At 37.5% G+C, this 9,812-nt stretch overlaps 1 long non-coding RNA gene across 2 annotated transcripts in view; it reads right to left on the bottom strand.

Annotated features, from left to right (window-relative positions):
* The window catches only part of LOC106506175, a 203,437-nt gene continuing 194,316 nt past the window's right edge, over positions 692–9,812 (bottom strand). For both annotated transcript variants that reach the window (XR_002339485.1, XR_002339484.1), the window contains exon 3: positions 692–4,126. This is a non-coding gene — a long non-coding RNA (uncharacterized LOC106506175). The remainder of the gene's footprint in view (positions 4,127–9,812) is intronic.

Genomic DNA, 9,812 nt, shown 5'->3' with positions numbered 1-9,812 from the left:
ATCTCCTTTTCAAGTTCATTTCCTTGTATCTTAAGTAGACATGCATGATTATCTAAAAAGTCTGTATGGAATTCAATCTATTAGGAATATCTGTTACTTCAGGAAAAACATATTTGTTGTGAAAACCATAGTTTGGTCCCAATAAATTGTTAGCATGCTTGATCATTGAAATCTTTACACTTTTTAAAAAATTACTTTTATTCTCAGCTTTACCGATGAGGAAACAAGTACAGATAATACAAAGTAAATTGCCCAGGCCACACAACAAGGTCTGATAGAGGCAGGAGGGACTTTATAAAATCCAGATTCACATATTGCTGTTCTATCAGCTAGACCTCCATGTGTGCCTCACAAAAGTAGGTAGGAATAGCTTTCCCTAAAATGCTCATGAAGCAAAACAGCAATGCATCATTCCATGTGATTTTTAATTTGAAATGCAAACAATTGCCAATTTGTTTGACTTGTATTTATAATCATTTCCTTGTGAATTACTCATCACTAAATGCTTTATAAATATTTTCTCTTTCCCAATGTCTATGGAATTATCATAGCATAGAAAATGTTGGCTTTCAAAGATTTATTAATATCTCCCTTTGAAATAACATGTATTTGTTAAATAGAATAAAAGTGCTTTTAAAGAAACAAATCTTGAATTTGAATTCCCTCTCAGATAATGACTCATCTGGCATGCTTATTAAGATGAACTCTTATGTATGGTGACTTTTATGTAAAGGTAGCCATTATAAAACAAGGAGAAAGTAAACATACATATTCAAATTTAGTCAGTCACAGCCTTGCCATCAGTTCCTCCTGATAGACTTTTAGACTTTACTACATTTGTGTAAAGTATGGCATTGGATGTATTACTGAATCTGATTTTACTCTGACCTATAATGAAATAAACAGGCTGGTGGCCATGGCCATAAAATAGCAGCATGCATCATGTGCTTACTAAAATCTAGAATGTTTATCTACCTGAAGAACTGAGCCTTTTGTACTCAGTCATTTTGAACATGAGACATAATTTAAAGCATTCTAAATAGTAGTAGCATAACTACCCCTTCACTCAGAAACTTAAGTTCAGATTAGAATACAATGCTTGGTAACATGACTCAATATTGTTCTTACTCTGTTTGTAATCATTTCAATATTGAATTGTTTTTAAAGAAGAAAGAAAACAACAGTTCTCCCCCTTTTTGGTCCTGGTTGCTATCATATGGTGATTGTATGTGCTTTTCAAGCTTTACTGTGAAAATCCTGATACATGAATTTAAGTCAGCTTAAATACTAAAAAAAAAAAAAAAAAAACCAATATCTCTTTTAAAACCAGAAATTCAAAATTGTTAAATACTACAATGATTCCTTTAAGCAAGGGAGAAGGGGAACCATTAAAAGAAGTTCAGAGAAGTCACATACTTATTAAGAGCCACAGGATTGGCTTATAAGGAAAGATTAAAGAAAAAAAAATTAAAAAGGAAAGCTAGATTTGTTTCAGGAAAAGGCCATGATAACCAAAGCTGCAGTAGTAATATAAACAGTCTGGGTGGAGACATTTCACATTGTGGTGTAAGTGAGGGAAGAAAATGACCCAGCTCACTTGCTAATGATAGGTATTATTAAGTGCAGAATACAGGAATCAAAAAGCAAGTCCTTAGCTTTAAATATTATTTAAAACATATTGAAGAAAGACAATTTAAAGTGAGAAAGTGTGATAATAATCAAATAGATGTAGAGTTCTGAAAAATATTTATTCAATAACTCAGTCCCTACCCATTCCCACACCACCCAGATCTTCAAATAGTAAGAGAGAAAGAGTGTGCTACATAGATATAAAAGTCTCAACTCTATATTCTAACAGGGGACTCATTTTATGACTGACATAGAAATGTGTACAAAGGGGCAAAATAATATGAGGCATGTGGTCAAGGGAGAGGAAAATGCTCATTTTAAAAGGAAAAGAAAAGATTGGGTGAAACATGAAAAGCCACCCCATATCTGAGAGAGATTGAAAAGAGAAGTCAGAATATTGTGCAGTTTCCCATTCCTCTTACCTGATTTTTCTTGCCACTTCATTGGTTAGGTTTTATAGGTTGCAGTAACTGGCATGGAAGAGGTATGCCTGTCAGCTGCTCACAATGCAGAATTTTGAAAAGGTCAGCATAGTAGCAGTATGACAGGCCATGTAAGCCATTATGTGACTTATAACTCATTTGTAAGTAGAATGAGAACTAAAGCAAATTAATGTAAACTCTGCCATAAGACCTCTGAAAACATGTTAGTTATATTGAAAGCTAGGTTTTCCATTCTATCTGGAAAGACAGATATTTTTTCATAAACCCATGGCCTTCCTCAGCAGCAGCAGAAATGGAAAGTAAGTTCAATTTTCTCTGAAGGCATTTAAAGAAAAGACATTAGCAGAAAGAAGGCAGTTTAGGGAGAATCTATGTTTTATAACATATGTAAAATACATATATGTATACACAGATAGTATGTGTGTTTAGATTCTAGGTGGTGCCATTTGACATCATTTCCTGACAATGAAAACCTCAAGATTTTAAGTCATGTATTTTCCAGAAATATTTAATAGGCAAGAGAATAAATTAATGACATTCCGCAGTTTTATTGTGATGAATCAATTCATTGTGAAGCTTAATCTTACATTACCATAGGCATAGTTTTATACCATTAACCAAACTTTGGATTTTTTTTTAAATGAAAACTAGTAATGGACACAGACATCTGGCATATTCTTTAGTCCTGAAATGCTACAGTTGCTGAACATGCTACAGGTGATTGATATGGAGTAGTGAAAGAGTTAATTATCCATAATACCATTTTCCTGCCAGCCATCCCATTGTGCCTCTGTTATACACTTAGGCACAGTTCCTAATGGCAAAATCTATTAGAATGCACACTATTCTCCCAAGGGAGGTGGTGAAGTCTTGTCACTTGAGACTTTTAAAACCACATTGGATAAAGCACAGGAGAGCCGTGAGTGCATGTGCTCCAACCCTCAGGATAGAATACATGACCTAATGGGTGCTTTTCTATCCCTTAATGTCTTTGATTTGCTGGGTGTTTTAATAGCTACTTCATATTTAAGTAGATCTAGAACAACAGTCTATTTTTTCAATGGGAATTTAGTTTGGACTAAAAAGTGTCAAGACGGAGGTGACAAGGCAAACCACAAGGGAATGAAGGAAGCCTCGTGGAAATTTAATTGATTTAGAGGAGGGTTGAGCAAACACAACAGTGTATTAGGGTTTAGCAAATGCCTCCACTTTTTTCAAATGTTTTCAGTTCAAGGAAACCCAAAACACATTTGGCTAAACACTTTTTCCTTGATTTTCAAACCCATGTGTATTTCAAGGGAAATTTAATCCATGTGTTTCTGATTCATTTACACTTAGCTCATCAAAATGTGGTTTCGTAAGACCCATTTGATGTCTAAGAAGCCTTGTGAGCTTTTTTATAAGCCTTTTTTCTTTGAACCAGGAAGTTGCTTTTTGCCAAAAGTCAATGGAACTTCAGCCTGAAAAGAGTCAGTTGTGTTTGGGATTTTGGAATCCTCGAAGTTGGTAGGAGCTAATGAGGGAGGGTGGGGACAATGATTCAGATAGAAGAAACATTCCCATTTCTAATACATTATCTATTCACATGACAAAAAATCTTTTTTTCTTTTTCTCAATTTATAGGAAAAGATCCATCTTAAATCTTTGAAAATCTTATAGAAAATGTATGGATGGATTTTATGACTGGATGTGATCTTGCCATGTGTTCTGATAATTATCCACTAATGTGTCTCTTGGCGATGAATAATCAGGGCAGTAATGTCATATTTATCTCAGGACAATTATAAAGAAGTGACTCAAAAAGGTGTTTAGATTGGCCTTCTTTCTATGTTAACAGAAAAAAAAAAGCCTTCTGCCTAGTTTTTGTTGCTCTGTGCACTACACTACTGATTCTTTAAACAAGAGAGGAGACAAATAAGACTCAGTGAATTGCTGATTCAGGTGCACACAATCCCCTATCTCATTGCCGGTGTTCTTAAAGAGCATCTGGGGTAGGAAAACATACATCCGGTCCATCCGTCAAGAGTCCATGAGGAAGCCAACAGTGTTTGCACCTGCAGGATGAATTACATCTTGGGTGAGTGTGGGAAGCTACATAATGAGACAGCTGAATGGCTGATACATTTCTTTCTTCTTGCTCCTACCACACCTTCTTTTTTCATTACCTTTATTTTTTCCTACTTCCTCTCCCCTTTCCCCACCTTTACACGACAATAGAGCAAATGTGACACTTTCATCCAAGGATGGGTTGACATGGTTTACACATTGCTTTCATTTGGTTGTTCTTTGGATGAATTCTTCGTTGAGAACAAGATAATGAAAACCATACGGTCATTGAACACAAAAATCTGCCGTCACTTTGGCTGTTCTTTTGCAGCCCATTTCATTTCATGAGGGCTGGTCCCTGAGTTCACTCCAATGCAAGAGCCCAACCAGGTGGAATCCTGCCCCCTATAGGTTTGGATCATTCAGCAAATACTGCCAATTTAGTCCTTGCCTGTCTCCCTGCTCTTTTGAATGCAGCACCTCTTGCTAGCCTGGTGTAGCTTTAGAAACTTGGCCTTTTAAGTATTCATAGAGTTCTGTTCAGGGACCTTCATTGTGAGAACTGAAGACCGAAGAACCAGGCTAGATTACAACTGAGAACTAAAGAACGTTAAAAGTTTTTTCACTCTAGCTGACCTCAAATTCTGAACCACTGTCTAAAGGAAATGAATATTTTGAATGTTATGGTGAATTAAGGTGAATGTATCCTTAGTTTCAGGGCTGCATTTTGACAGTGTTCAGCAAAGTTATCTATCAATTTTTAACTATGGCAGCAAGTTCAGACTACAGGTGTGGCATAAAGAATTATTCATGGATTCAAACTCCCATATCAGTGAGTAAAAAAGCTCAAAGCAATAAAAATACAGATGAGGTCCCTGGCATTTGAACAAAAGAACTTTATTTTCATTTCTAATTTGTCACTTATTTTACATAGACACCAAATAGACATCTCAGTGCTATAAATTCATCCGTGAAAACACAAAGGTAAAAACTGTTATTTGAGGTTTAAGATACAACATTTTTTTCTCCTAAAATTGGCTGCAGACACTCCTTTGCAATGACAGAATTTATGAAAATACCCGATCTATTATGTCTAATTTCATTTCCTTTCTCAAAGACATGTAATTGCAAATAAAAACTGCAGTCAATATTCAAAATGTAACCCATACATCTTTCTAATACAGGAGAAATATTGTCAAGTTCTCTTTCAGTACAAATATATATTTTGCTTTTAATTATTAGAAATATTTGTCATTATTGATTAAGCAAAAGAAACTTTGTACAATATAGAATTGTCTTATTATCTCTCCCCTAAAAGTGTAGAAATGGAAGCAAAGTGATTAACAACAAAATATACCACCTGGTGAAATATATATTACTGAGGGATGGAAAGGAATCTAGAATCATTTTGTTCAAATTCCTAACTTTATGTGTAAAGAAACAAAAAAATGTAAAGCACTTAGAAAACTTGTTCAAAGTTTCCCAACTGGCTTGTGTCAGAGTGGGCATTAGAGTTTAGTTCTCTTAAGTATTAGCCCAGTGCTATTTGAATAAGCAATACAATTTCTGTAGGAGGAATATATTCTGGGATAGGACACATCAGATAAGACTACAGGGATTCTTTGAATTTGAAGTTCTTACTAGGTAGAAAGCTCATATTCAGAACAGATTAAAGTGGAACTCACTCCGTGAAGTGGAATTGGGGGCCAGAGATCTTCATATGCTTCTCTCTCTTACTCCCGTCTCCTGGGAGGACTCTAAAGCATCTTAGAGAAACACCAAGTCTTCCTTAGGACCATGTCTTGAAAACACCAGTAACTGCACCAATTGTGGAGGATAGACCCTAAGGGGACCTCCAATTACCCACTGTATTAGTTTGCCATTAAAAAGTACTGCAGACTGGGTGGCTTAGCAATAGAAATTTATTTTCTGGGGGTTAGAAGTCTGAGATCAAGGTGTCAGCAGGATTGCTTTCTTCCAAGTCTCCTCTCCTTGACGTGTAGATGGTCACCTTCTCCTTGTGTTTTTACTTGGTCTTTCCTCTGTATGTGCCCATCTCCTACCCTCCTTTTCTTATAAGGATACCAGTCCTGGTGGATTAGAGCCCACCCTAAGAACCTCATTTTAACTTAATTACCCCTTTAGGGACCCTATTTTTAAATGCAGCCACATGCTGAGATCCTGGGGAGTCACACTTCAACAAATGAATTTGGAGAGGCAGCTCAACCTCTAACACCTTCTTCTGTTCACACCTTTGTTATTATCTCATTCTTTGAGAGTGAGTGTGAATTTTGACTTGATTCTAATCAGTGGAATACAGCAAAAGTGATGGAGTCACTACTATGATTCCACATTTTACAATGACCCACCAATCTTGCTAGCAGACTTGTTTTAGAGATTTTTCTCTCTTGTCGGCTTTGAACTAGTAAGTGCCATGTTAGGAGGCCCACATGACAGAGCAGGGAAAGGCCTTTAGCCAATAACCAGCAAAAAGTTACATCCCTCAGTCTTACAGTCACCAAAAGATAAATTCTACTATCAGACTGAGTGAACTTGGAATTGAGTTCTTCTAAAGTCAAGCCTTCCAGTGAAAATCACAGCCTTTGCCAACACCTTGATTCTGGCCTTACTGAAGACTCAGCCAAGACATATCTGGACTCCTAACACACAGGGACAGTGAAGTAATGAGTATATGTGGTTTTTTTTTTTTTTTTAAGCCAATAAGGAGGTAGTGGTAATTTGTTGCAAAGTATAGAAAACTAACACCTAAAAATCTGTGAGTGACTAGGAAGCAGGTTGTGGTTGGAGATGAGGAATTTTGAAAAGCATGATAGAAAATGTCTAGATAGACTTGATCCAACCATTGGAAAATCTCTGGCCAACATTGCAAAAGATATTGTCAATGAAAGTGCACAATGAAGAAGGAGATTGTTACTAAAAGTTGGAGGAAGAAGGAGATGTTATGTACTTGAAGAAACCATGGCAAAATTGTCTCCTACAGATACACTGGAAGCAAAACCTATACATAATGAATTTGTTCATAGAACTGATTTCCAAGCAAAAGGGTGAAACTTCTGCCTGTTTATTTTTGATGATGTAGTAAAATGCTAGAAGAGGAACGGACAACTAAAAAATAATCAACATTAAGAGATTTACTGTCAGGAAAGTTTGCTCTAGAGAAAAAGTTGTGGATGTGACCTATAACCTTTTAATTAAGCCTCAGAAAATTAAGCTTAGGGTATTCAGTCCCAAAATAGGGCTTTTCCAGAGAGTAACAATGTACCTCCCAATCTAACTATAAAGAATCTTTTAATTTAAGTGTGGTGTCCCTTAGCACTTTAGCAAGACACCAAAGTAGAGAAGGGATTATCGCAAAAAGATCTGTGAGCCTGGTGTTTGTCGTATGATGTGAACCCCATTAAAATTTACAGGAGACTTAGAAAATACTTGAGTTAATAGTTTCAATGGGAGTTCCTGTCATGGCTCAGTGGTTTAAGGATCCAACTAGGAGTCATGAGGTTGCGTGTTTGATCCCTGGCCTTGCTCAGTGGATTAAGGATCTGGCGTTGCCATGAGTTGTGGTGTAGGTCGCAGATGTGGTTCAGATCCCATGTTGATGTGGCTCGGATCCCATGTTGATGTGGCTGTGCTGTACGCCAGTGGCTACAGCTCCAATTAGATCCCTAGCCTGGGAACCTCCATATGCTGCAGGAGCGGACCTAGAAAAGGAAAAAAAAAAAAGTTTCAATGAAGAAGTCACTACTAGAGGGATTAAAAAGGACAAAGAGTACAATATGAAAGGAAGCTGTCAGACACCCCCAAATTCTACTGGCAGGAAATTCTGATAAAGTTCCTCAGCTGTAAACTTATGCTACCTTTCATCAAAGAGGAAGAGTGACTCAAAAAGCCAAGCCAAGAGCCAGGGGTTGGAGCTTAGAGCCACAAAGAATTATCCTCAGTCCTTGAAATCAAATCAAGAAACTCCCCAACATTTGCCTGGCTGGATTTCAGGAGTTCCATGGAGCAGTGACTATCTTTTTATCTTCTATCCCCCCCCCCTTTTGAATTGCTTATAAATGTTATTTTTTGTCTGTCCCACCATTTCATATTGAGTTTGTTAAAGGCAGATAACTTTTTAAGTTAAAAACCCTGTTTTTAGTGTTACAGGGTTACAGATGGAGAGGAGTGCCTGAAGAGCTAGCTGTTCTTAACAGATTCTACCCAGAAACCTCATTCATACCTAGACCTGAGTTAGATGATGGGAGTTTTGAATTTTGAGCTTGTGCTGTATTGGGATGAGGCTCCTGGGAACTCTGGAGGGGATGATTTTATTTTTCATGTTTGAGGGACATGAATCATTGATGGCCAGATGGTGGACTGTGATAGACAGAAGATAAGATGACCCTAAAGAGACCTACTTTCAAGCCCCTGTATAGCCCCTACCCCTACACTATGGGAGGAAGCTTACCTTACTTCTAATGTTGCACAAGGTGAGGATAGAGTATCTCTCCCAAGATTGCATAACATCATTTAAGAATCATCTTGCCAAAGTCTTTTTTTTTTTTTTTTTTCCTCTTTGCTTTTTAGGGCCATGCCTGTAGCATATGGATGTTTCTTGCCCAGCCAGGGGTTGAATCGGAGCTGCAGCTGCCAGCCACAGCCACAGCAACACAGGATCTGAGCCACACCTGTGACCTACACCACACTTCACGGCAACTCCAGATCCTTAACCCACTGAGCAAGGCCAGGGACCGAACCCACATCCTCATGGATATTAGTCAGGTTTGTTTCCACTGTGCCACAATGAGAACTTCCTCATCTTGCTAAACTCTTAATAGCCTGAATCAGCTTGTGAGTGGACCTGTCCCTAGGCAAGCCTCCAGATAACAAACCCTTTTTCATTCTCCTTTTTTGTGTCCTCTCACCCATATGTGAACATGCCATCTTCAGGATGCCATATTCAGGATGGCATGTCCAGGAGATTGTAAACTTTTGAAATGAGGGATTATGGCTGTATATCGGTTATCCCCTGGCATTTCGGGGGGTTGTAGAGGAACACAATTGAATGATTTCAGGGTTAACTTGTTCAATGGCACAGATCTTTCTTCTCTGGTAATATAAGCAAGTTGGCTTATTCTTATGCTTAAAAGGTGGGTACCCTGGTTCCAGGTATTAAATGAGACAAAATGACACAGAGAAGTTAAGGAAGCATTTATTCTCTAAGTGTGTTTTCACTAGCAAGGAAATATTTTCCAGAATCCCATAAAATAATCTCGCCACATATCTCGCTGGCCATTCCTGGGTCACATTCCCACCACATAACAATCCCCCGCCAAGCAGACCTATAGACAATCAACATATTGAGAATAATCATGATTCTCCTGAGTTGTTGGAGAACTCAGGCCAACCTTGAACAGAGTTGGCATCTGCCAACATGGGGAAAAACGTGAATTGTCAGTTCTTTAGACAAACAGTATTTTCATCCAGAAAACAACGTAATTTTACAAATACTTGTATTGCGTAATGACTATAGAAGTCATGCATGTTAATTGAGCACCTCCTATGGGTAACACTCTAGGAGCTAAGGGTCTAACAGTAAAAAAAAAAAAAAAAACAGAACTTCTTCTATTTCAAATAATTCATGTCCCATATTAGTAACAGAAAAAAGATAGACTTGGTGAGGGTGCTGGAAGG

The sequence above is a fragment of the Sus scrofa genome, chromosome 15 (genome assembly GCF_000003025.6).
Source record: "Sus scrofa isolate TJ Tabasco breed Duroc chromosome 15, Sscrofa11.1, whole genome shotgun sequence".
In the NCBI taxonomy this organism is placed as follows: domain Eukaryota; kingdom Metazoa; phylum Chordata; class Mammalia; order Artiodactyla; family Suidae; genus Sus; species Sus scrofa.
Note: the sequence above shows the minus strand (reverse complement) of the source record. Positions and strands in the feature narration are given on the sequence as shown.